The sequence below is a fragment of the Saccopteryx bilineata genome, chromosome 1, assembly GCF_036850765.1.
Source record: "Saccopteryx bilineata isolate mSacBil1 chromosome 1, mSacBil1_pri_phased_curated, whole genome shotgun sequence".
Lineage (NCBI taxonomy): Eukaryota > Metazoa > Chordata > Mammalia > Chiroptera > Emballonuridae > Saccopteryx > Saccopteryx bilineata.
This window is the reverse complement of record NC_089490.1, coordinates 231,671,241-231,698,059: the sequence shown is the minus strand read 5'-3', so window position 1 is coordinate 231,698,059 and position 26,819 is coordinate 231,671,241. Positions and strand designations below refer to the sequence as shown.

The 26,819-nt window shown below is 41.2% G+C and overlaps 1 long non-coding RNA gene and 1 other non-coding gene across 2 annotated transcripts in view; both read right to left on the bottom strand.

Moving 5' to 3' along the window:
- LOC136320325 (uncharacterized) overlaps nt 1-26,819 on the bottom strand; it is a 329,953-nt gene that overhangs the window by 65,685 nt on the left and 237,449 nt on the right. The window lies entirely within an intron of this gene.
- On the bottom strand, nt 5,051-5,126 carry TRNAP-AGG (transfer RNA proline (anticodon AGG)). Its single transcript has one exon. It is a non-coding gene; the product is annotated as a tRNA-Pro (tRNA).

The following is a 26,819-nucleotide window of genomic DNA, read 5'->3' as shown; positions in this document are numbered from 1 at the left end:
TTCAAATATGCAGAATAAAAAGAGAGAGAGAGAGAGAGAGAGAGAGAGAGAGAGAGAGAGAGAGAGAGAGAGAGAGGAGTGAGAGAGAGAGAGATAAATCAAGCAGAATATCTCATGGACCATTTTTCTAAGCTGGGATAAACTATACTAGCTTCTGCTCCTGATCAATACCTTCCCCGAGAACATGTGGCTATGTCCACTGTCCTAATCAGCAGAGACAATTTAATAATTGATCTGGGGAGTTGATACTTGACCTTGAGCCTCTGCTTTTTGTCGACACATTGGATCCCACCTGGTCTTGGGCTGTAAAATTGCTGGCCTGTCCTGGAGCAGATGGCTCTGACCTCTGTGTGCATTTTGTTCACAGAGTTGCTCCCCAACCCCCCTGACCCAGAAACGTGAAACGTGGGCAACCAGAACAACACAGCGTTCATTGCTAGATCCACTAACCACAAGGAATTCTAACAAGTTCCCACAAATATGCCTTCTGGCCTAGGAGTCAAGAGGAAGAACACAAGAGAGGCTACTGTCAAGGGCACACCCTTGGGTGTGGGGAGACCTCAATTTGAATTAGAACTCTGTCTTTGACCCTCAGGTATCCAGAAAGGCGTAAGATATCTGTTCACCTTCTGTCCTGGGGGGGGGGGGGGATTGTAGGAATCGCAATCAAATGGACAATAAAGAAATGTAAGCAAATACATTGTAACATAATATACATGTAGCAGTATTAATATGCACAATAGAAGGGGTGATATACAAGGAAGATGAATGAATGCCACTCAGGGAAAAAAGCAAATTGATGGAAACCTCTCGGATGAGATACATTTTAAGTTGGTGCATTAAGCTTTTGATGCTGCCTACCAAAATTAATACTGTTGCATGTGTATTATATTATAATATGTTTGCTTACATTTCTTCATTGTCCACTGGATTCCAAGCATTTTGAAGGTGAAGAAGATTCTCCCTCCCTCCCGGAGCCCTAGCATAGATAGTCAATCCACAGGCAGGTGCTCAACACATCAGGGGTCTGAATTGGTAAGAAATTCAAGAACTGGTCCTTAAATAAAACTTGGACAATTGAATCAAATCAAATGGTAGCTTTGTCTTCAGCTTCTTCAAGCCCTACAGGTAAGATTTGAACAAGGAACACAAAACAACAACTATGAAAGAGCTCTAGAAGCTTGAAGAATTTTTAAACAAACAAACAAACAAAACTTTCTGGAATGACCTACCTATTCACCCATCACAGAGGCAGATGTCTATTTAAGTCACCACTAAAAAGACCTTTAGGGTCACACACAAGGCATCATCTCCCAAGAATATATATAAGGTAACCAGAAAATAGCTTCTTAAGCTTGGAAGGTAGGCTTCTCAAGCCCGGAAGATAGGCTTCTTAAGCTCGGAAGGTAGGCTCCCTCCCACTGCTTGGTAGCAGCTTGTAGAGATGTTTCCTCTTTTGCATGAGATGAGATAGGAGCAGATAGGCACGGATGTTTGAGCTGAGTCCGGAAGAATGTGAGGGGCTGGACCCAATCCAAACAACAGATAGCTGTGTGCATCCAGTGTTCAGACTAGGAAGTGAGAGGTGTGAGCACATATCACTGAACGCCACCCCTGGTGGCCTGGCACCCTCTTAAGCTCCTTCAGATAGCATTCATAAGGACTGTCGCCCTGGGAGGGCAGGTCAGGAGGGAGACAGCCAAGTGTGCTGGGTCTCAAGTCAAAGAAGGGTGAGGAGTTGAAAGTGTCACCTCATTAAACTCCCATTAATTCTAATAGCAGTAATAACAATTCTTTTTTCTTTTTTTTTCTGAAGCTGGAAACAGGGAGAGACAGTCAGACAGACTCCCGCATGCGCCCGACCGGGATCTACCCGTCACGCCCACCAGGGGCGATGCTCTGTCCACCAGGGGGCAATGCTCTGCCCCTCCGGGGCGTCGCTCTGCCGTGACCAGAGCCACTCTAGCGCCTGAGGCAGAGGCCACAGAGCCATCCCCAGCGCCCGGGCCATCTTTGCTCCAATGGAGCCTTGGCTGCGGGAGGGGAAGAGAGAGACAGAGAGGAAGGCGCGGCGGAGAGGTGGAGAAGCAAATGGGCGCTTCTCCTGTGTGCCCTGGCCGGGAATCGAACCCGGGTCCTCCGCACGCTAGGCCGACGCTCTACTGCTGAGCCAACCGGCCAGGGCCAGTAATAACAATTCTAACAGCAATAATAACAATAGCTCCTGGTACTGAAGGAAAAGAATTAAGCCATACATGAAGTCATACAAAAATTAACTATTTGGATTTTATAATCCCCCCACCCCCGTACTGTACTGCCCCATCTATTAGATGACAAATATGAAGGAGAAAAGGAGTCTGTATTCTATGCAGTGGCTAGATGTTTAAGTTAATGACTCTAAGTACATTTACACACGACCTGAGCTGGTATTTGAACTTCTCTAGAAACTTGAAGAGGGCAGCACTCTGGTTTATATGTCTCCCCCTATATTCTCCCAGTGCCAAGTTTAGTGCTTGGCAAATACTATGTACTCAATCAATATGTGATGACTGACTGACTTGCTGGAGGAACGCATCCTAAAGCTGAAAATAATAACAAACACTGAAGCAATGAAATCACTAAAATCAACAGCTGGAAGACCTCTCCTCCCCTCCCTTTTGTGGGAGATTAATTGCAGTACTTAACATTTGTAATGCATTTCTGACACATCAGAATGACCACAGGGGCATACGTACTGAAAATCTAATCCATTATTATGAATAAATTGCCTTGTGGTCCCAACTATCCCCTAGGGATTCGGAGATGGGAGAGAAAAGGAAACTCACTTGCAATGTTTTTCTCAATGTCTTCATTTGGGAAAATGAAGAGGGCTTTCTTTCTTTCTTTCTTTCTTTCTTTCTTTCTTTCTTTCTTTCTTTCTTTCTTTCTTTCTTTCTTTCTTTCTTTTTTTTCCAGTGGTTCATTCTGAGGTCTGGGCAAAGGTTCAAGCCCATTCCTGAGTTATCTAAACTGATTCATCCTCCCTGTCCAAAGCCAACAATTGCGAAGGTTTACAGAAGTGCTCTGCCCTAACTGCGCTTCACGCTAAGAGGTTTTTAATCTTTCTCTTGTTGGTCTCCTTATCTTCTGGTGCTTCTCTGTCTCATCCCCTCTTCCAGAGGCTCCCAATGTAATCAGCATCTCCTGCAGCTGATGACAGACATGAGAAGCAGATGAACTAAAAGGTTAATGGAAGAGGAATGGTAGGTCCAGCCCCTTTCCTCTTGGAGGAAAGGCCACTAGGAGTCTAGGTGGGTTATGCACCAGCAGAGCAAACCAGCAGAGATGCCCAAGGGCTCAGCAACAGAGGCAGAAAAAGGCATGTCTCCTGGCCAGCTGGTCAGCCTCTCACCCTCAAAGCTATCATCTCAGCAAATTAGAAAAATTACCCTTGGTTTTAGCCAAAAGGCTGAGAAGTGATCAAGGTAAAAGAAAATTCTATGAAAATTTTCAAAATGAGTCTTTTCCTTCCTGTTAATGTATTCTAGCTGTTTGTCAGCTCCTTCAGTGAGAAAAGTTTCCCAAGAAGTGACGATCATTTGGTAATGTAACGTTTCCTGCACAGCAATCATTCTCTCTTCTTGTGATGGGAGGAGCTATATTTGATTTTGGAGAATGATTGCTATGCCATTGAGTCCTGTCTGGGGGATACTGTCAGTCAGAATATCTGGGGGTAGGGCCTATGACCTACTGTGCTCCCACTGAATTCTTAGTCTTGAGGATGAAGAATGGAGTGACACAGGGATTTAAAAAATGGTTGGAGCTATCGCAACCCAGTGGTGGCGCCCAATGAAGACCAGCGATAATTTCTGCCACATAGAGAGAATCTCAATGTCACCCTGGTGTCTGTCCTTTGTGAGTCGGTTTGTGTGGTTTTCCCTCCAGGTATGCACCCTACTCCCTATCTTTCCAGAAAATGCTCTTTTGCTCTGTTAGATGGAGTTGGTCCCTGTTGCTTGCCACCAAAGATTCCTAACAGACAGTATCCTGCTGAATCTTGTTACATTATAGTCTTGCAAATCAAAAACAAAAACAAATGTGGTGACTGATAACAGGGGTGTATGAGAACAGGATGGAGCAGACAGAAGGTGACTAAACTAGAGAACGTCATAGTGGTCGTGGTATGGATCTGTAATCAAGGCAGAGCAAGGAGACCTTTTCCTACATAATCCCAAAACATTTATCATGTCTGAGGAGATTAACCACATTTCCTTTGTATCATCAAATATCCACTCCATGTTCAAAATTACCAAATTGTCAACAAAATCATGTTTTTAGACTTTTTCTTTTCCTTCTTTTTAAACTCAGTCTAATCAAACTTCACACATTGGATTTGGATGATCCCCCTACCTTTCTTACCCCTTTTAACTTGGACTTTTGAAGAAACAAGGCCAATTTTCTTGTAGACTCTCTCACATTCTAGATTTGTCTGCTTGTTCCTTGTGGTAGGCAACCTCAGGGTTTTGAACCTGGGTCCTCAGCATCCCAGGCCAAGGCTCTATCCACTGCACTACTGCCTGGTCAGGCTGAAGAATGAGCTGAAACCTAAAAACTTGAACTCTAAAGCGGGTGTAAATCTCCATTCACAGAGGTAAGGTTTTCAGTTGTGACTATCCCCTATCTTTCCATTAACTGGAAGTTAGGTCCTTGTTTAGTTTCCAGTTAAACATTTTTTTTTTTTCATTTTTCTGAAGCTGGAAACAGGGAGAGACAGTCAGACAGACTCCCGCATGCGCCCGACTGGGATCCACCTGGCGCGCCCGACCGGGATCAACCCGGCATGCCCACCAGGGGCAACGCTCTGCCCACCAGGGGGCAATGCTCTGCCCATCCTGGGCGTCACCATGTTGCGACCAGAGCCACTCTAGCGCCTGGGGCAGAGGCCACAGAGCCATCCCCAGCACCTGGGCCATCTCTGCTCTAATGGAGCCTTGGCTGCGGGAGGGGAAGAGAGAGACAGAGAGGAAGGCGCGGCGGAGGGGTGGAGAAGCAAATGGGTGCTTCTCCTGTGTGCCCTGGCTGGGAATCGAACCCGGGTCCTCCGCACCCTAGGCCGACGCTCTACCACTGAGCCAACTGGCCAGGGCCAGTTAAACATTGTTTGAAAACAAACAAACAAAAATACCCTCACAAACAATGTTGCATGCTTTCCATTTCACAATGCCAAAGGTTCCTGTCTGTTGTGGACCGTTAATGGCAAAAAGCCATTATAGATTCGAGGCTTGGCAGGGGGCTAAGTTCTACCCCCTCCATCTCCATATTTGGCTTTGATGCTGAGTGTTTGCACCCACTCCACTTCCTTCCTTGGGTTGCAGGAAGCAATATACATACCCTTCCTCTGACTCTGTTTGTTTCAGATGTTTGTAGATTTCACTAATGTATCCTGTTTTTGCCTTGGGAGAGTTCCTGTCTTAGTCTTTGATGTGCAACTTTGTATCAGGGTCCTTGATTTGCATAGGTCCATATAATAAAGCGAACTGGGGCTGTGAGGCACTCAGATGCTGCCAGGCAGTTTGAGGAGTCCTCCCGGTCCCATTAGTTTTGTTCTGACAAAGTGTGTTTCCTTAATTCCGCACCGTTATTTGGAAGCTGCGCTGGTCCGCGGCAAGTGGCGCCCGAACAGACGACTTGAGTATGAGTACAAGGAAACTAAAACTGAAGGAAGGTGACGGAACTCCCCAAAGTGAAGTGCGCACAGTGAGTAAAGAAAGTTTTTGGGGAAAGTGTAGTTGGGAGTAAAAGAATATGGGACAGATAGGGTCAAAAGTAAGGGACCTTTTTGTAAAAATGTTTCCATATGAAGACAAATCATTGTCTGAAGAGTATCAGGGTAAGCCGGAAACAGAGGGATGTGAATATGAGGATAACTTGAAGTCTGAGGATGACAGGGGGGATGAAAAATCCGTGGCTATGGCTGCCTTAGCCGTGGGGCCTCCGCTGCCCTCAGCTCCTTCCTACATTCAACCCTCTGCTCCTCTGTTCCCTTATCGGGCTGATTCCATAGTCTATAGCTCAAAGTCTGGGAAATCTCCTCTCCAACAATCTATAGACCAGGCTCGAAATATAGGGGAAACAATAGATGGCTTTGCCTGTTTTCCTATTGTGGAAAGACAGGATGATACAGGGAGACTAGTGCGAGAACATGAACCTGTACCTTTTAAAACTCTGAAAGAGCTTAAACTTGCTTGTGCTCAGTATGGGCCTACTGCTCCTTTTACACTTGGTTTATTAGATACCATTAGTGCAAAGGCTCTTCCCCCAAATGACTGGAAGGCGATTGCTCGTGCTTGTCTCTCTGGGGGTGATTATTTGTTGTGGAAGTCAAACTTTCATGAAAAGGCTATAGAGCTGGATGAGAAAAATCAGCAAGAGGAGGTTGCTGTTACTGTAGATATGTTAACTGGAGAAGGACAGTATACCCATACGGCAACTCAATTAGAGTATCGACCAGCTATTTATGATATAATTAATCAGCTAGCCACACAGGCATGGAAATGCCTGCCTATTCCAGGGACCAAACCAGAAGAATTTGGTAAAATTAGGCAGGGTGCAGACGAGCGATTTCAAGACTTTGTCTCACGGCTAATTCAAGCAGTTGAAAGAATATTAGGGGATAAAAATGTGGGAAAGGTTTTAATAAAACAACTAGCCTATGAAAATGCTAATTCTGCTTGTCAGGCTGCACTTCGGCCTCACCGCAAGAAGGGAGATATAGAGGATTATATTAGAATATGCGCCGATGTTGGGCCTTCATACATGCAAGGTCTTGCCTTTACCACAGGTAATAAGGCAAGATTTCCAGGACAAAACTTTGATAAAGGACAGAACAAGCGAAGGAAGGAAGGTCAGGGAAGTACTTTTGCCCATGGAAACTGTTTTCAATGCGGGGGTTCGAGGCATTTTGCTAAAAATTGCCCTGCTTTCCCCGGATATTGGTCTCGGCCTCTCCCTCAAGGACAGCCAGCCCTTAAGGCTCCGGACCTCTACCCACTTTGTAGACAAGGGAAACATTGGAAGAATAAGGGGAGGCCTAAATGTACTACTGCAGGGCAGGGAAACGGACAATGGGGCCCTCCCCGGCCCCATCAAACAATAGGGGCAATGTCAGTGTTTCCTCAGCAAATTCAGATTCCAGCAGGCCAAACATTGCCCAACTATCCCAGGCAACAACAGGCAGTACAGGACTGGACCTCAGTCCCACCTCCCAATTTGTATTGACTCCAGAGATGGGACCTCAAGCCATACCCACTGGAATTTTTGGGCCACTTCCCAGTAACACAGTAGGAATCTTGTTAGGCAAAAGTAGTTTAACTATGAGGGAATTCTTTGTTCTTCCTGGAGTGATAGACTCTGATTATGCAGGGGAAATTAAAGTAATGGCTCACACTTTGAGGAATATAGTCACTATCTCCCCTGATATGAAAATTGCTCAATTAATCCTTTTACCTCTTTTAAGACAAGGCCAAACCCTGCTAAAGGGACCCCGAGAGAATCAAAGATTTGGCTCCACTGATACTGCCTATTGGATTCAAAAAATAGGCCAGGAACGCCCTGAAATGGAACTAACAATACAAGGGCGTAAATTTAAAGGGCTTTTAGATACTGGGGCTGATGTATCTGTTATTGCTAAGCTACATTGGCCTCCTTCCTGGCCCACTCATGCAGCAGCCACAGAATTACAGGGTATAGGGCAGAGTAAATCCCCTCAACAAAGTTCTAGTTTTTTACAATGGGAAGATAAAGAAGGTCATTCTGGATTTTTTCAGCCTTATGTGCTCCCTGGATTGCCAGTTAATTTGTGGGGTAGAGATGTTTTGAAAAATATGGGGGCATTGCTAGTCAGTCCTAATAGTTTAGTTAGCACTCAAATGCTTGATCAGGGATTTTTGCCCACTAAGGGTCTAGGGAAAGAACAGTGAGGAATTCTCACCCCCATAGAAATGGCACCCAATACCAGAAGGCATGGATTAGGATATCAAAAATTTAGCATAGGGGCCTTGGTAGCTCCTGCTACCCCAATAATGCACTGTGCAGACCCAATTACTTGGAAATCAGATAATCCTGTATGGGTAGACCAATGGCCCCTTTCTCAGGAGAAACTTAGAGCATCTGCTCAATTGGTACAGGAACAGCTACAGCTTGGGCACATTGAACCATCTAATAGTCCATGGAATATGCCTATATTTGTCATTAAAAAGAAATCAGGAAACTGGAGGCTATTACAAGATTTGAGAGCAATAAATAAGACTATGGAAATTATGGGTCCTCTCCAGCTAGGACTTCCTTCTCCTACTGCCATTCCATGGAACTATCACCTTATAGTTGTTGATTTGAAGGATTGCTTTTTTACTATTCCTTTAAGCCCTCATGATTGCAAGCGTTTTGCATTCAGTGTTCCTTCACTTAATTTTCAGGCTCCCATGGAGCAATACCAGTGGAGAGTTTTGCCTCAAGGTATGGCTAATAGTCCTACCTTGTGCCAAAAATATGCTGCTCAAGCCATCTCTCCAGTATGAAGGCAACACCCTAAGGCATACATAATTCATTATATGGATGATATTCTTATTGCTCATCCAGATAAAGACACTGTGTTGACCATTTTGCAACAACTAGAATATTCTCTGAAAAAATCAGGACTTTATATAGCTCCTGAAAAGGTACAGCAATCTTTACCTTTTTCTTATTTAGGACAAATTATTGAGGGACAACAAATTCGCCCACAGAAAATAGAAATCAGGACAGATCATTTGCAAACTTTAAACGATTTCCAGAAACTGTTAGGAGACATTAATTGGCTTAGACCTTCCTTGAAATTAACTACTGGAGAACTGAAGCCACTTTTTGATATTCTTAGAGGCTCAGCTGAACCAACTTCTCCTCGGCTACTTACACCTGCGGGACAACAAGCTTTAAAGCTTGTAGAAAAGGCCTTGCAGCAAGCACAACTAAAACGCATAAATCCTGAGGAATCAATTGCCCTACTAATATGTCCCTCAAGTTACACTCCAACAGGACTATTGTGGCAAGCTTCAGGTCCTATTGAATGGATTCATTTAGCTGTTATTCCTAAGAAAGTTTTATCTCCATATTTTGATCTTGTTGCCTCCTTGATTATCAAGGGGCGTAGGCGACTCTTGCAGCTTATAGGTTTTGAGCCACAGACTATTGTTGTTCCTTTTTCAAAGGATCAACAACAATGGCTCTGGGAAACTTCCACAAAATGGCAAATCGCTTTTGCAAATTTTACAGGCCAAATTGATTCTCACTACCCAGCTGATAAAATAGTTCAATTTTCATTAATTACTACCTTTATATTTCCTAAGACAATTGTTAATGAGCCCATTCCTGAAGCACCTACAATCTTTACTGACGGATCCAGCTCAGGAATAGCAGGCTTAATAATCAATGGACAGCTTTATACTGAAACAGTCACCTTAAAATCAGCCCAAAGAGTAGAATTACATGCCATTATCATGGCTTTTCAGCATTTGCCATACTCCTCCTTTAATTTATATACAGACAGCAGATATTTACTTATGGTTGTTTCCACTATAGAGACTGCTGTCTTAGGGACAACTGCTGATGAGGAACTATTTCAGCAGTTCCTCCTTCTTCAAAGACTTGTACGTCAACATACAGCTCCGTGTTTTATAGGACATATTTGAGCTCACTCCATGCTTCCTGGAGCTTTAGCGCAAGGGAATGCCCTTGTTGATCAAGCTACCCAAAAGAAAATTATTGGAGCAACCATGACAGATCAAGCAATTCAGTCTCATACTATCCATCACCAGAACGCTGCAGCCCTGCATAAACAGTTTCAACTTTCTCGGGAAGCAGCACGGCAGATTGTTAAATCTTGTCCAAGGTGCCCTATATTATAATCTGTCCCTTCGTTTGGAATTAACCCTCGAGGACTCCTACCGGGACAACTTTGGCAAATGGATGTTACTCATATACCTTCATTTGGCAAACAATCCTTTGTCCACGTTACAGTAGATACTTATTCTGGATTTATAGTAGCCTCTGCCAGAACAGGAGAGGCTGCTAAACATGTTATAGCTCATTGCTTGTATGCATTTTCTATTATTGGACTTCCTAAACTGATTAAAACTGATAACGCTCCTGCATATGTAGGAAAAGCATTTACTACATTTTGTCAGACCTTTGGACTTGACCTAAGGACGGGAATTCCTTACAATCCCCAGGGTCAAGGCATTGTAGAGCGTGCACATCAAACACTTAAAAACCAATTGGAAAAAATTAGAAAAGGGGAATTATACCCTCAAACTCCTGCAAATCTTCTTTGTCATGCTCTTTTCACTTTAAATTTTTTGAATACTGATGTACAGGGTCATTCAGCAGCAGAGAGACTCTGGAACCCTGCAAGGAAAGCCTTCCCTGAAGTGCGATGGAGGGACCCACTCACAGGAATCTGGCAAGGGCCAGACCCTGTTCTCTTATGGGGCCGAGGATATGTGTGTGTTTTTCCTAGGTCTGCTGAAGCTCCTCGGTGGATCCCTGAACGACTGGTGAGACACCATGATTCTAGATGAGAGACTCACTTTACAAGAGCAATTGCATAAGACTTACTATGCTCTCTTCCCTTTCTCAATTATTATCTAATTTTTTAAATATTTTAGATCATTTTATTTTCCTGATCCATTGCTTGAAAAGAGGGCGAAAGGGGGGCCTGATTTGGGTATTGCTGAATAGAAATCTCATACGACCGTCTTGAGATTTTTCGAGAGAGATCTCTGTTTAGTATATATCCTTATTACGTTCCTATTAAGGTAGCCCTACTTAAGATCAAGCAGGCCATAGTTCAATCTCTAAAACCCCGGGTTTCACTCTTGATTTGTGTGATTGTATGTGAAGTCTTTGTATAATGTCTAAGTGTTTTTGTTTATAAGGCCTGAATAAGTCCTTACATGAAAAGTAATGATAATAATAGTTTTGGAAGTGCCGGCTGTAGTATTGAAAACAAAACGGGAATAATTTCATTTCCCTATATAAATATAATTTTGTTTGGAATAAGTAGAGCACACTCATTTTGGATCCAAAAGACTTGCTGGTTTGGCCAGGCTGCTCTAGGCCGCAAGTGAAAGGCTTGAAGCAGCATAGATTTACATAATAAAGGTGTAAAGATTTTTTTTGCTGTAGAAGAATAATGAAGATCACAATGGGATTTTTCAGTTTTGATATGTACTCTCTAAAGTGCCTGTTAATTAATGTTAAGGGGGTGTTTTGATAAGTGTGGGAATATTGTTTGGAGGTGCTTTTACTCTATTTTTGTTAAAAGTTAACAAAGTCAAGAATTTCTTGCAATATTTGAAGTCAAAATATTGTAAAGTGTGATTCAATTGTAAATAATATAAAAAGAAAGGGGGGGGGGGGAAGTCATGTCCTGGAGCTCCTGCAGGTCTACCCTGTTACGCTTTTTACTTCAAACAGTTTATCTTGAATGCTGATGTACAAGAGATGCCCAAATTTTTGTCCTGCAAACTACTACCCTTTTTTTTACTTTTATTTGATTCCAGCTAATTACACTGTTTTGTTCTTTTCTGAATAGCTCCAGATATATAGGCAGATAGGGACTCTCAAGCCCCTCAGCGAGATCTTCTGAGCATGGTTTTTAAGGTACCAAGAGGCCGAAAAAGCCCAAAGGAGATCAGGTAAAATACTAGCTCTTGGCATACGCCCTCAGAGGCTCCAACGCTCCAACTGGAACTTCATCAGGGCCCTGCTTCAATAGTGGAAAGGATGGTCATTTAAGCCAAAGCCTGCCAGGCTTACATGCCTTTGCTGTGAGGACGAAGGGACACACTGGAAGGTAGGCTTCCCCCTCACTCCTCCAAGGGAGGGTTCAGTCTCTTCCAGCCCTGCTCCAGCCACCTGTGACCTAACCTTGCCCAGAATACTGGGATTTGCCACTGAAGGCTAAAAGGTGCCTAGGGCCGTTGGCCCCATCTTCGACACTGTGGATGAGCCTGGGGTATTTCTTCCAAGTAGCTGGTAGACTGGTCTCATTTACACAAGGGTCATTTAACTAGGTCTTGCCTGAATATTCAGGTTTTTTATTCTTCCCTCGAAGATCTCTGTTGTGGGTATTGATAGTCCTGTTTTCTGCTGCTTTGATTAATATATAGTCTTTCTTTTATTCCTCCTGCCTCAATGCCCCACTCATAGTTTAGGCTAGGACCTACTCCTAATTCAAGCTCCTTTTTTCCTTTTCTGCCAATTTACAAATTTACCTCTGCCACCCAGCTTAGTGTATCCCAAGGTTCTCCTCACCACTCCATGGCTGTAAAGCTCCAGTATAGGACCCCTGGGTTCATCTTTCCAGTTTAAAGAAAACGGAAGCTCCGTCTTCATGCGTGCTGCAGATGGCTTTTCCAGTCTACCTAGGTCATTGCCAGCTGGGAAGAAGCGGTCATTGGGACTTTGACGCTAACTGCAGAGTGTGGAAGTGTGACGGCAATTTCAGTGCCATGAGGACTTCTCCTGAATGTGGACTTTTCCTGGACTCCTGCTCCTGTGACAATTTTTGATGGACTGAACTGGGGTTGGGTTGCATTTGCAGAGATTTGGAATGGTGTTGGTGCCAACTTGGACTTGGTGAACACTTTAAGGACATTACTCTTTTATAGATTCTTGTTGTATTCACTTAAAGAGTTTGCTTAAAGGCTTTGATCACTGTGATGTATTGGTATACTTGTTTTGGGTATCTGTTAGCATTGGCTATACTAATTTTGTGTTTGTTTTGTATTTTTTCCATCTGCCTCCAAATTAGAAAATCAGATGAGTGCAAATCTCAGCACAAATTAAAAAGAAAAGGGGGATATGTTGTGGACCGTTAATGGCAAAAAGCCATTATAGATTCGAGGCTTGGCAGGGGGCTAAGTTCTACCCCCTCCATCTCCATATTTGGCTTTGATGCTGAGTGTTTGCACCCACTCCACTTCCTTCCTTGGGTTGCAGGAAGCAATATACATACCCTTCCTCTGACTCTGTTTGTTTCAGATGTTTGTAGATTTCACTAATGTATCCTGTTTTTGCCTTGGGAGAGTTCCTGTCTTAGCCTTTGATGTGCAACTTTGTATCAGGGTCCTTGATTTGCATAGGTCCATATAATAAAGCAAACCGGGGCTGTGAGGCACTCAGATGCTGCCAGGCAGTTTGAGGAGTCCTCCCGGTCCCATTAGTTTTGTTCTGACAAAGTGTGTTTCCTTAATTCCGCACCGTTATTTGGAAGCTGCGCTGGTCCGCGGCACCTGTCTGTAATGATGCTAAATTTGATCATCCAATCAATGGGACCGTGAGATATTTCTATGGTAAAGAGACACTTTCTCCTTTTGGATTGGCAAGCCATGTGTGGGACGATATCTAACATGAGAATGTTTTGTTCCCCAACAGCATTCAAACCAATACTGCATGTTAGTAGCCTTTTTTTTTTACCTTGTTGTTTTTTTTTTTAATTTTTATTTATTCATTTTATTTTATTTTTTAATAATTTTACTTTTTAATGGGGCGACATCAATAAATCAGGATACATATATTCAAAGATAACAAGTCCAGGTTATCTTGTCATTCAATTATGTTGCATACCCATCACCCAAAGTCAGATTGTCCTCTGTCACCTTCTATTTAGTATTCTTTGTGCCCGTCCCCCTCCCCCTTTCCCTTCCCCTCTCCCCCCTCCACCCGTAACCACCACACTCTTATCAATATCTCTTAGTCTCACTTTTATGTCCCACCTATGTATGGAATAATGCAGTTCCTGGTTTTTTCTGATTTCCTTATTTCACTTCGTATAAAGTTATCAAGATCCCACCATTTTGCTGTAAATGATCCGATGTCATCATTTCTTATGGCTGAGTAGTATTCCATAGTGTATATGTGCCACATCTTCTTTATCCAGTCATCTACTGATGGGCTTTTTGGTTGTTTCCATGTCCTGGCCACTGTGAACAATGCTGCAATGAACATGGGGCTGCATGTGTCTTTACGTATCAATGTTTCTGAGTTTTGGGGGTATATACCCAGTAGAGGGATTGCTGGGTCATAAGGTAGTTCTATTTTCAGTTTTTTGAGGAACCACCATACTTTCTTCCATAATGGTTGTACATACCAACAGTATATGAGGGTTCCTTTTTCTCCACAGCCTCTCCAACATTTGCTATTACCTGTCTTGTTAATAATAGCTAATCTAACAGATGTGAGGTGGTATCTCATTGCAGTTTTGACCTGCATTTCTCTAATAACTAAAAAAAGATGAGCATCTTTTCATGTATCTGTTGGCCATTTTTATTTCTTCCTGGGAGAAGTGTCTGTTCATATCCTCTTCCCATTATTTTATTGGATTGTTTGTTTGTTGTTGAATTTTATAAGTTCTTTGTATATTTTGGATATTAGACCCTTATCTGAGCTGTTGTTTGAAAATATCATTTCCCATTTAGTTGGCTTTCTGTTTATTTTGTTATCAATTTCTCTTGCTGAGCAAAAACTTCTTAGTCTGATGTAGTCCCATTCATTAATTTTTGCCTTCACTTCTCTTGCCTTTGGAGTCAAATTCATAAAATGCTCTTTAAAACACAGGTCCATGAGTTTAGTACTTATGTCTTCTTCTATGTTCTTAATTGTTTCAGATCTTATGTTTAGATCTTTGATCCATTTTGAGTTAATTTTAGTACAGGGGGACAAGCTGTAGTCGAGTTTCATTCTTTTGCATGTGGCTTTCCAGTTTTCCCAGCACCATTTATTGAAGAGGCTTTCTTTTCTCCATTGAGTGTTGTTGGCCCCTTTATCAAAAATTATTTGACTATATATGTGGTTTTATTTCTGGGTTTTCTATTCTGTTCCATTGGTCTGAGTGTCTATTTTTCTGCGAATACCATATTGTTTTGATTGTCGTGGCCCTATAATATAGTTTGAAGTCAGGTATTGTAATGCCCCCAGCTTAATTCTTTTTCTTTAGGATTGTTTGGCTATTCGGGGGGTTTTATAGTTCCATATAAATTTAATGATTTTTTGCTCTATTTCTTTAAAAACTGTCATTGGAATTTTGATAGGAATTGCATTAAATTTGTATATTGCTTTGGGTAATATGGCCATCTTGATTGTATTTATTCTTCTTAACTAAGAACAAGGTATATTCTTCCATCTCATTATATCTTTTTCGATTTCCCTTAACAATGGTTTATAGTTTTCATTATATAAGTCCTTTACATTCTTTGTTATGTTTATTCCTAAGTATTTAATTTTTTTTTGTTGCAATCGTGAAGGGGATTATTCTTTTGAGTTCGTTCTCAATTGTTTCATTGTTGGCATATAGAAAGGCTATTGACTTCTGTATGTTAATTTTGTATCCTGCGACCTTACTGTATTGGCTTATTGTTTCTAGTAGTCTTTTTGTGGATTCTTTGGGGTTTTCGATGTATAGAATTATATCATCTACAAAAAGTGATACCTTTACTTCTTCTTTTTTGATATGGATGCCTTTTATTTCTTTGTCTTGTCTGATTGCTCTGGCTAGAACCTCTAGTACCACATTAAATAAGAGTGGAGAGAGTGGACAACCCTGTCTTGTTCCTGATTTAAGGGGGAAAGCCTTCAATTTAGTGCCATTTAATATGATGTTAGCTGATGGTTTATCATATATGGCCTTTATCATGTTGAGATATTTTCCTTCTATACCCATTTTGTTGAGAGTCTTAAACATAAAATTGTGTTGTATTTTATCGAAAGCCTTTTCTGCATCTATTGATAAGATCATGTGGTTTGTGTTCTCTCTTTCGTTGATATGGTGTATTACGTTAACCGTTTTGCGTATGTTGAACCATCCTTGAGATTCTGGGATGAATCCCACTTGATCATGATGTATTATTTTTTTAATATGTTGTTGTATTCGGTTTGCCAGTATTTTGTTTAGTATTTTAGCATCTGTATTCATTAGAGATATTGGTCTGTAGTTTTCTTTTTTTGTGCCATCCTTGCCTGGTTTTGGTATGAGGGTTATGTTGGCCTCATAAAATGTGTTTGGAAGTATTGCTTCTTCTTCAATTTTTTGGAAGACTTTGAGTAGAATAGGAACCAAGTCTTCTTTGAATGTTTGATAAAATTTGCTGGTATAGCCGTCAGGGCCTGGACTTTTATTTTTGGGGAGGTTTTTAATGTTTTTTTCTATTTCTTCTCTACTAATAGGTCTGTTTAGGCTTTCTGCTTCTTCTTGACTCAGTCTACGAAGGTTGTATTGTTCTAGGAATTTATCCATTTCTTCTAGATTGTTGAATTTGGTGGCATATAGTTTTTCATAGTATTCTACTATAATTCTTCGTATATCTATGATGTCTGTGGTGATTTCTCCCCTTTCATTTTGGATTTTATTTATTTGAGTCCTGTGCCTTTTTTCCTTGGTGAGTCTTGCCAAGGGTTTGTCAATTTTGTTGATCTTTTCAAAGAACCAGCTCCTTGTTTTATTGATTTTTTTCTATAGTTTTTCTGTTCTCTATTGCATTTATTTCTGCTCTGATTTTTATTATCTCCTTTCTTCGGCTGGTTTTGGGTTTTCTTTGTTCTTCTTTTTCTAGTTCCTTAAGGTGTGAAGTTAAGTGGTTCACTTGGGCTCTCTCTTGTTTGTTCATATATGCCTGAAGTGATATGAACTTCTCTCTTATCACTGCTTTTGCTGCATCCCATAGATTCTGATATGTTGTATTGTCATTTTCATTAGTCTGTATATATCTTTTGATCTCTGCACTTATTTCTTCTTTGACCCATTCATTTTTTAAAAGTATGTTGTTTAGTTTCCACATTTTTGTGGGATTTTTTTCCTCCTTTTTTCAGTTGAATTCTAGTTTCAAGGCTTTATGATCAGAAAATATGCTTGGTACAACTTCGATTTTTCTGAATTTGCTGATGTTGTTTTTGTGGCCCAACATATGGTCAATTCTTGAGAATGATCCATGTACACTGGAGAAAAAAGTATACTCAGTCACTTTGGGATGAAATGTCCTGTAGATGTCTATCATATCCAGGTGCTCTAGTGTTTTGTTTAAGGCCACTATATCTTTGTTGATTCTCTGTTTGGATGACCGATCTAGAGCCGTAAGCGGTGTATTGAGGTCTCCAAGTATGATTGTATTTTTGTCCGTTTTTGTTTTAAGGTCAATAAGTAGCTGTCTTATATATTTTTGTGCTCCTTGGTTTGGTGCATATATATTAAGAATTGTTATGTCTTCTTGATTCAGTGTCCCCTTAGCCATTGTGAAATGGTCATTTTTGTCTCTGAGTACTTTTGCTATCTTGTAGTCAGCATTATCAGATATGAGTATTGCTACGCCTGCTTTTTTTTTGGATGTTATTTGCTTGGAGTATTGTTTTCCAGCCTTTCACTTTGAATTTGTTTTTATCCTTGTTACTTAGATGAGTTTCCTGTAGGCAGCATACAGTTGGATTTTGTTTTTTAATCCATTCTGCTACTCTGTGTCTTTTTATTGGTGAGTTTAATCCGTTTACATTTAGTGTAATTATTGACACTTGTGAGTTCCCTATTGCCATTTTATAGATTGCTTTCTGATAGTTCTGTGTCTTGTTTGATCTTTCTCTTTCGTGTTTCTATCTTTTGTTTTTATTTGGTTGTATTCCATACATCTTTCCTCTGTTGCTATCTTTTTTATCTCATGTGCTTCTGTGGTGGTCTTTTCAATGGTGGTTACCTTTAAGTAATGAAAAGGGTTCCTACCCTGTTCATTGTAGCACACTATTTTGTGAGTACTTTTGCACTCCATCGTCCTTTGCTACTGTTAATCTCCATCCTCTTCCTCCCTTTCTTTTTGTTGTTGTCACAGTTTAAATTTGGTTTTATTGTGTTCTTCTTGGAGCTTTTACTTGTGGCTTTGTGTTTTTTTTTTGTTCTTTGTATCTGATTGGAGAATTCCCTTTAGTCATTTTTGGAGTGGGGGTTTTCTGATGATAAATTCCCTCATCTTTTCTGTATCTGTGAATGTTTTTATTTCTCCTTCATATTTGAAGGATAGCTTTGATGGGTATAGTATTCATGGCTGAAAGTTCCTCTCTTTCAGGACTTTAAATATTGAGGTCGACTCTCTTCTAGCTTGTAGAGTTTCTGCTGAGAAATCTGATGATAATCTAATGGGCCTTCCTTTATATGTTGTATTCTTCTTTTCCCTGGCTGCCTTGAGAGTTTTTTCTTTGCCATTGGTTTGTGCCAATTTCATTATGATGTGCCTTGGAGTAGGTTTGTTGGGGTTAATAAAACTTGGAGTTCTGTTTGCTTCTTGAATTTGAGGCTTTAGTTCTTTCTACAGGCTTGGTAAGTTCTTGTCTATTCTTTGTTTGAGAATGTTCTCCATTCCCTTTTCTCTCTCTTCTCCCTCTGATATACCTATTATTCTTATTTTATTCTTTTTGATGGAGTCAGATAATTCTTGTAGGGCTATCTCATTTTCTTTAATTTTTGAGTCTCTTTCTTCTTCTCTCTGTTGTGCCTCAAGTTGCTCATCTTCTATTTCACTAATCCTCTCTTCTATCTGGCCCGTTCTATTAGCTAAGCTTGTTACCTTGTTTTTCAGCTCGTGAATTGAGTTTTTCATCTGTTTGATTTGTTTTTATAGTTTCAATTTCCTTGGACATATATTCTTTGTGTTCAATGAGTTGTTTTCTGAGCTCCCTAAATTGCCTTTCTGTGTTTTCTTGTATATCTCGGAGGATTTTTAGGATTTCTACCTTGAATTTTCTGTCACTTAGCTCCAAGGTTTCCAATATATTAAATTTTTTCTCCATAGATTTTTCCTCATCTAGCTGTATTACCTCTCTTTTTTTTGTATCCATGATATTCTATTTTCTCTTCCTTAATGGCATCTGTGGGTGGTTTTGTTGATAGTATTAATGAAATTTAATAAAGTATAAAAAGTTAAAAAAATAAAAAATAAAAAAGAGTTTTTTAAAAAAAATTAATAATGAAATAAAGAAAAATAAAATAAAATAAAAATTTTTTTAAAAAAGGAAATTATTCCCCCTCCCTCCTTTTTTCCTCTCCTCTCCTCTCCCCTCTTTCTTGAGAAAATCTTGTGGTGAACTGTTAATTATATTGTATTAAATAGAACAAAGTATGCTTGTAATGGAGGGCCTGAATTGGGGAAAAGTAATAAAGGGGCAAAAAAAAAAAAAAAGAAAAATAAAGAAAAAAGAAGAGGTTATGGATCCACAAAAAGCAAATAAGGAAAAAATTTGGGTCAAGAATAAAATGATTTGCTTTTAGGTGTTGGTTGACTAAGAGTTATGATGAGAGGAATGAGAGGGAAATAGGAAAATGGGGGGACAAATTAAAAAATTACTATTGTATTTAGTGGAACAAGAACTAGATAAAATGGAAAGTCAGGGATGGGAGCACTGCTAGTGAGTTAAAAAGGTGAAGTACAAACCCCCCAAAATCCACAAACATAAGTTTGAGTCCCAGATAAGATAATTTGTTCGTTATTGAGGTTTGAATGACAGGAGACGTAAAGGAGAAAGGAAGAAACTAATATAGAGGGAGAAAAGAAAGAGAGAGAGAGAAAAAAAGAGGGAACCATTAAAAGAAGAAAAAAGAAAAAAGAGGAGAGAGAGAGAGAGAGTTAAGGGTTTTGGAGTGCAACCCTCATAGAGAGAAAGGAAGAGGAAAGAAAAGATAATGGGAGATGTAACACTTATGGGTAGTGTAGTTCAAGGAGAGGAGAGAGTAAGACCGGCAGAAAGTTAATCGACCAAATTGGAGGAGGAAAAAAATATATCAATCTGACTTTGGGCGAGGAGTATGCAACATAATTTAATGACAAAATAACCTAGACATGTTTTCCTTGAATATATGTACCCTGATTTATTAATGTCATCCCATTACCATTAATAAAAATTTATTTAAAAAAATAAAAATTAAAATTAAAATTAAAAAAAAATTATACTATTATGTAATATTGTTGTGGTTCCCATTTGGACAATGAACATTTCTATTAAATAATGAGGTATCACTTAAAAAAAAAAAAAGAATGCAGATAAGAGAAACAAATGAACAAATATAATAAAATGGGATAGGTTATAAAGTCTGTGGATTATTCTTGATTTTGAGAGGTTATCTTCTTGCTTTTTCTTTTCTCTCCCTCTTCCTGGTCGGTGACTCTGTACTCCGGGTTCTGCCCCTTTGGCACGCTCAGGTAGAGGTTTGCAGTTGATAAGTCTCTATGGCGATGTCATGTATTGTGCTTTAGTCTCATTGTCAGTCAAGGCTCATTAGCATTTATAGGCTCTGCCAGTGAGAGAGTCCATGTTCCTGGAGCCTTTCTCCTAGTCTTTCCTTCCTCAATTAGTAGCCTGATAATCCAGCTATGGGGTTGCTGCTGCCTCTGCCTGGATAGTAAGAGGCTCAAAGAGCTGGCCACTCTCCACTCTATTTCCACTCAGCACAGGGCTCTCGATAAGGCTCAGTCAGTCAGAGCTGCTAGCATAATCAGGTGGGGCTTCCGCCCACTCAAAGACCTCTGGCTCTGCCACTCTGTCCGGTAACATGGGCGGGCGCCCACTCCCGGGGCGCTTGGAGGAAACCCTTGCTCACTATCTGTGCGCGTAGACCGGGATATCAAGCCGAAGTCTCACCCTCTGTGAAACCCCCACCCGCACAGAAAAGTTGCAGCATTGGAATTGGTTCTCTCTCCGTCCCCATGCACGGCTTTTTCAAGGCGCTGGGGCGGCCTGAGATTCCGCTCTTGGCCCACACAAAGGCCCCTGACTCTGCTCCTCTGCGAGATAACACAGGCGCACACTGCCGAGGCACTCAGAGGAATCTCTCGCTCACTATCTGCGCGTGCAGACCAGGATATCAGGCCGGCCGCCTCACCCTCTGAGTGAAACCCCCACCTGCACGGACAAGTTTCAGTGTTGGAATTAGTTCTCACTCCCTCCCCGTGTGTGGCTTTTTCAGGGCGTTGGGGTGGTCCGGAGATTCCGCTTTCGGCCCACACAAAGGCCTCTGACTCTGCCTCTCTGTGGGATAACACAGGCGCCCACTCCCGGGGCTTTGGAAGGAATCTCTCGCCCACTATCTGCGCACGCTGACCAGGGATCCGGGAAAATGGCTACCCCACTTGTCTTTCTTTGTCTGGGTTTGGCGCGAGTGTTAGCTTCTATTACCTGGGTTGCCACAGGAACAGTTTTTCCTCGGCTTGGATCTCCGTGCTACAGCCTGGTTCGGCCTTTTGTGCCGTGGCCTGGATCTATTCACCCCCTTTGCCCGCCTTAGTTTCTATATTCTCAGTTCCCAGGGAAAGCCGCCCTGTTTAGGTTAATGAGGAAGGCAGAGCATTTCTTACTCCCTATTTCCTTCGGGGTTTGGTTATATATTTAGCCTATTTTTCACTTGACCATACCTTCGGGTGTATTGCGAAACATCTGGAGGCTCCAAGGATAGGTTTTTCTGTTTCTGGTTGAAGATCTTGTTGAGTTTTGGGGGAGATTTATCGGTATCGCTTCTTACCCTGCCATTACTCTCAGTAGCCTTTTCTAATCCTTGTGCAATGGAGATTTTCTAAAGTTATCAGCCCACCTACATTTAAAAGGCGAAAGACTTACGAAAAGAAATGAAGTGACTTAAGATCAGTTTTACTCTTCCCATTACTACTAGCCCTCCCTGTCTCCTCTTGACTATGTAAGTCATTTTGACTCACGAAAATAGCAGTCAGTAGTTCCAAGAGAATGAAATAACTACAGATTTCTTCTCACTCCTTTTTGTTTCTTTTCAACGTAGGACATAAAAGACATGGATTTTGATGCAGACCAGAACCCAGTGAATAAATTCCCATGCGGAGACAAAGTCATTGAATGTTCTGAGATGCCTTAGAAGATAATCGGGGCTCTTTTTGTCCCCTACCCGTCCCATTGCCGGCTGCCTCCTCCCCCGAAAGAACTGTGCTCAAGTGTGAAGAGCTAATAAAGCCTATTGAACATTCTGTCTTCCTTTGTAGGGCACCAGGAATTGAGTCTGTTCAAAACACCACAGGTGGTACCTTCTTGTTCCATGCTCCTTGCCAGTCACTGGGATGAAAACCAGTGTAAGAAGAAGGGAACTGGGGACTCCATGGACATAGGACAAGGAGATGGGACTGTAACAGCCTCCTCTGTTATAACCAGGGAGCCAGCACTGTGGTTTTCCAATTTATAGTAAAAAACAAAACAAACCATACTGTAGAGAGAGTGCCATAACATTTTCTCCCTTCCTGTCTCATTCATTTCACTCCCCCTCAACCCTGCAAGAAATGGTCAGTTGGAAAAAAATCACACTACTGGGTCAAAGAGGCTGATCAGAATGAACTTTCATGTATATGGGAATCAGGCAAGTCCAGGCAAAGCCTAGGGGGGCAGGTGGTGTATATGACAGAGGAAGGACCACCTGCAAGTATCACTGTGGGAACCTGTCTCCGGAGGACAAGTGGGAAATGAAGGTCAACACAAATATGAATGTATGAGGATAAGGATGTGGGGGGGTGCCCTTGGCCAGACAGCTAAGCTGCCCATTTTTATAACGGGGGTAGGGGGAGGGGGAGACCCTGTGCTCACTCACCAGGTGCGCCTTGCAAGCTTCCCCAGTTCCCATTTTATTAGTTCTTCTATCTTATTGCAAGAGGCTTCAGAGTGGCCGAGAAAGAGGCTTGCCACCTCACTGCACTCATTTGGACTTCTGTTTGGATTTCATAGTTTGCCAACAACTAAAAATATATAAAGAGAGAAATATTTTGTTTGCCAATGGAAAATCAGAAAGTATCTCAGGAATCAGTGAGCTTCAGTTTACAGGGGTTGAACCCAAAAGCAAAGTTCTGGCGAAGTGTTTTTGTGTTTTCTTACTTTTTTAAAATTTATTTATTATTATTATTATTATTATTATTATTTTGTATTTTTCCAAAGCCAGAAACGTGGAGTCAGTCAGACAGACTCCTGCATGCACCCGACCGGGATCCACCCAGCACGCCCACCAGGGGGTGATGCTCTGCCCATCTGGGGTGTCACTCTGTTGTGATAAGAGCCATTCTAGTGCCTGAGGCAGAGGCCACAGAGCCATCCCCAGAGCCCAGGCCAACTTTGCTCCAATGGAGCCTTGGCTGCGGGAGGGGAAGAGAAAGACAGAGAGGAAGGAGAGGGGAGTGGTGGAGAAGCAGATGGGCGCTTCTCCTGTGTGCCCTGGCCAGGAATCAAACCCGGGACTCCTGCATGCCAGGCCGACGCTCTACCACTAAGCCAACCGGCCAGGTGTGTTTTTTTAGAACCTCTTTGTCACCTGCCAGCAAAACTCATGGTCAAGTGCAATGTATCAAATTTGTAGCATTCTGGGGATTTTGCAGCTTCAATTTGCTATTGGTTTAAGAAACGTTCAGTTTCTTGGCAGCATGTGTAGCAGCAGGTCACCATCTCTTTTCATCTCAGGCAGTGAGATACATTTTTGGGTTTTGACTTTTATTGTTGCTTTGTTTTTTTCTTAAAGAATGTAGTATCTCTCCCTGTCTCACCCCATCCACCGGCTGGGAAGAATACACCTTAAGCCTTCTAACAAAAGCACCTGTAAATTCATATGCATGTTGCACTTGAATTCAAAATTAAACACAGCATTTATTTACCTGCCTATTTTCTATTTATTTACTTATTTAATAGAGCTTTAAACTAGCTTCCCTTCCCTTGTTCATCTATAGAACTTGGAGCTGGCTTTGTCCACTATTAGTTGGTGAACACATAGGGAAACTTGTTTAATGTTAACCTCGGAAATGTATTATTTGGAATGTAAACCTACTGCCAAAGGAGGGGCAGAAATTTAATGCATTTCAAGGAAAAATAGAGTTTTCATTTTTAAAATCATCTCCTGTGTCAGATCACCTGGACCAACACTTCAATATTATGGAGAACAGGATGCAAACATATAGCAATGTAGTGTAGTACTTCACTTCTCTGAGCATAGGGGGTGATACAATGTGAGTGACAAGATGTTATTTTCCTAACTGCATTGTGAACCAGGACTATGGAAATGAGATGAGAGTATGGCAGGATGGTCTTAGGATAGATTTGAGAATGGTTTGTAAAACCATGGAAGGTATTTTCAAGCTACGTTATAGGAATTATCTAGAAGGCCAATCAATTCTTGATGTGGTAACCCAAATACTAAAACTGAAATGATCCTGAGAGAATGTTAGATATACAGTCCTTTGTGGTGACTAGAAAGTCATTATTCCTGGAAGACTCTAAGACCTCAGAATTTCCAAACACTAGCATCTAGTCTTTGATGGGCTAGACCAGCCTGAATGGACAGAAGCCAGTGACCTGGTGAACCTGTGACATCTTTCCTGTCTTCAACATCTGTGAATTATAAAAGAATGGCAGATGTTCTCAAAATACACTTAATCCTCAGAATAAACCCAGTGAAAAGTATTGTGATTATCCCCATTCCCCAGATGAGATCAAAGAGGTTAAGTAAATTACTTAAGGTGACACTAAGTAGCAGAGATAGGCTCCAGAGCCTGGGCTAAGCACACTAGTCATTCCAAGTGGCATTATTTATTAGACTTAATATAATCTAGATTTTTGACAATAGTGGATGGAGTTATTAGATGATACACGAAGGCAAATGAAACATTTTAAGAGTTTACTTGAGCAGAAAAATGATTCCACAGGGGCATCATTAAACTGGAAGTGGTTAGAAGCCCTCAGCCCACAGGAACCAGGGGAAGAGAGTTATACAGAGAAGATGTGGAGGCAAAGATAGGAAATTCTTTGGTTGGCTATAGCTTAAGACAGCTTGGCTGTTTGTGACTGGTTGTCCTCAGCATTTTGATTTCATAACCTTGAGGAATTTACAGGCTTAGATTTTGGTCTGCTTATATAGGTTGCTAGGGCATTGGAGACACCTCATTCTAATGGCCTCCTTGTTTAATTATTCAACTGGGTACATGCATTATGGCTCATCTGTGCAACTAAAACCGTGTTGCCGTAAATTAATGTAGACAATCACTATATGGAGAGCTAAAAGCAAGTTTCAAAGTCACATAACAGAAGGCATTCATCTTTTCCTCTTTTTTTTATAAAAGGAACATAAAACTGTGTAATACATGGTTAAATAAAAATATAAATGTAAAATCAATTTATAACAATTATACTGACTATAGAAGAACATAGCCCTGTTAACAAGGGTTATATGTGATGATGATAGAATGGATATTTTTCTTTTCTTGTCAAAGCAAATTTTCCATTTTTATTTCAATAATCGTAAATTGTTTAATTCAAAATGTTCTACCAAGCAAAAACTTTTTTATAAAGTTAAAAACAAAGGGGGGGGGGGGTTCTTTAAAAATAAAGGTTTTGTATTATAGACATGGAGTTCTATTGTGTTAAGGTGCCAGCGCTGATATTACAGACTCGCCAGGAGGGACCATGAAGGAAGTGCTATGTGCCCATGGGAACCCTTACAGAGAGGTGGGTGACACCCCCAGCTACTGCTGGATTTCACAGACATGCTGGGTCCTGGGATCACATCGAGGCATTCACTTTCCTAGACATCATATCTCATAAGAGATGGAAACAATTGTTCTAAATTTAACTGATTGGAAAACAGGAAGAACCGTAGACAAGTCCATTGTATAAAGAACTGTAATCTATGAAAAGCACAAAAGCCTATTTTTTTCTGGAATGCCCACAGTGGAATTTTTTTAGGGCATGCAAAGTATCCCTGTCACTGACCCTTTACGATCCCCTGGAAAGTTTTTAATTTTCTCAACTTTAAAAGAACAGGACTGGTGTGCTTTTTTTTTGTCTTGATACATAAAGGGGAAAAGAACTAAAAAATATGAAAGAGACATTTATGTTTATAGTATATGAGGGGGTTGCGATTGTTGGGTGACTGTTGTGATGTCGTCTTTGATTTTATGAGGAAACTTGGATATCCTTAGAGGCTAAAGGCATCCTCAGCTGAGAGATCAATGAGTAAGGCATCTAGACTAAGTTCGACTCCATTTAGAAATAGCTTCCTTGCCTGACCTATGGTGGCGCAGTGGATAAAGCGTCGACCTGGAAATGCTGAGGTCGCTGGTTCAAAACCCTGGGCTTGCCTGGTCAAGGCACATATGGGAGTTGATGCTTCCAGCTCCTCCCCTCTCCTCTCTTTCTTTGTCTCTCCCTCTCCTCTCTAAAATGAATAAATAAATAAATAATTTAAAAAAAAAAAAAAAGAAAAAAGAAATAGCTTCCTTGAAGATGCTCATCCCCCCTTAGATTTCCAGACATGGCACCATCCTGGTCCCGTCTTTCTTTGCCTCTTCTCTTTTCTTTTTTAGCCCCATTCTCAACATGTCAGCATTCTATTCCTTTATCTCCTCTGGGTTATATCTCACCTAATCTCTCACCTGCACATCTGCCCAAGTAATTGCCAAAATGATGTCATCAGTCCTGGGACAATCAGGGAAAGCTTCATGTAGGAGGCAGGTTTTTAGAGATAGGAAGGATTTCAGTTGGGAGGAAATGTACAGGGAAATGGCAATCTCAGATAAGGGGGACAGAAGTTCTGGGCATATAAAGGGGACACTAGTTTAGTAGGACAGTCATTCATTGACCTTCAGAGCTATGATTTCATTTTTCTACTATACCTCCTTGTTCCTTCACTTGTTTCTTTGTCTCCCAGCACCTGCCTGGATGAATGAATGGTCCTGACCAATCTGCTCTTTTTTTACACATTGGCTGTCTTTCTCACTTTTGCATGGCTG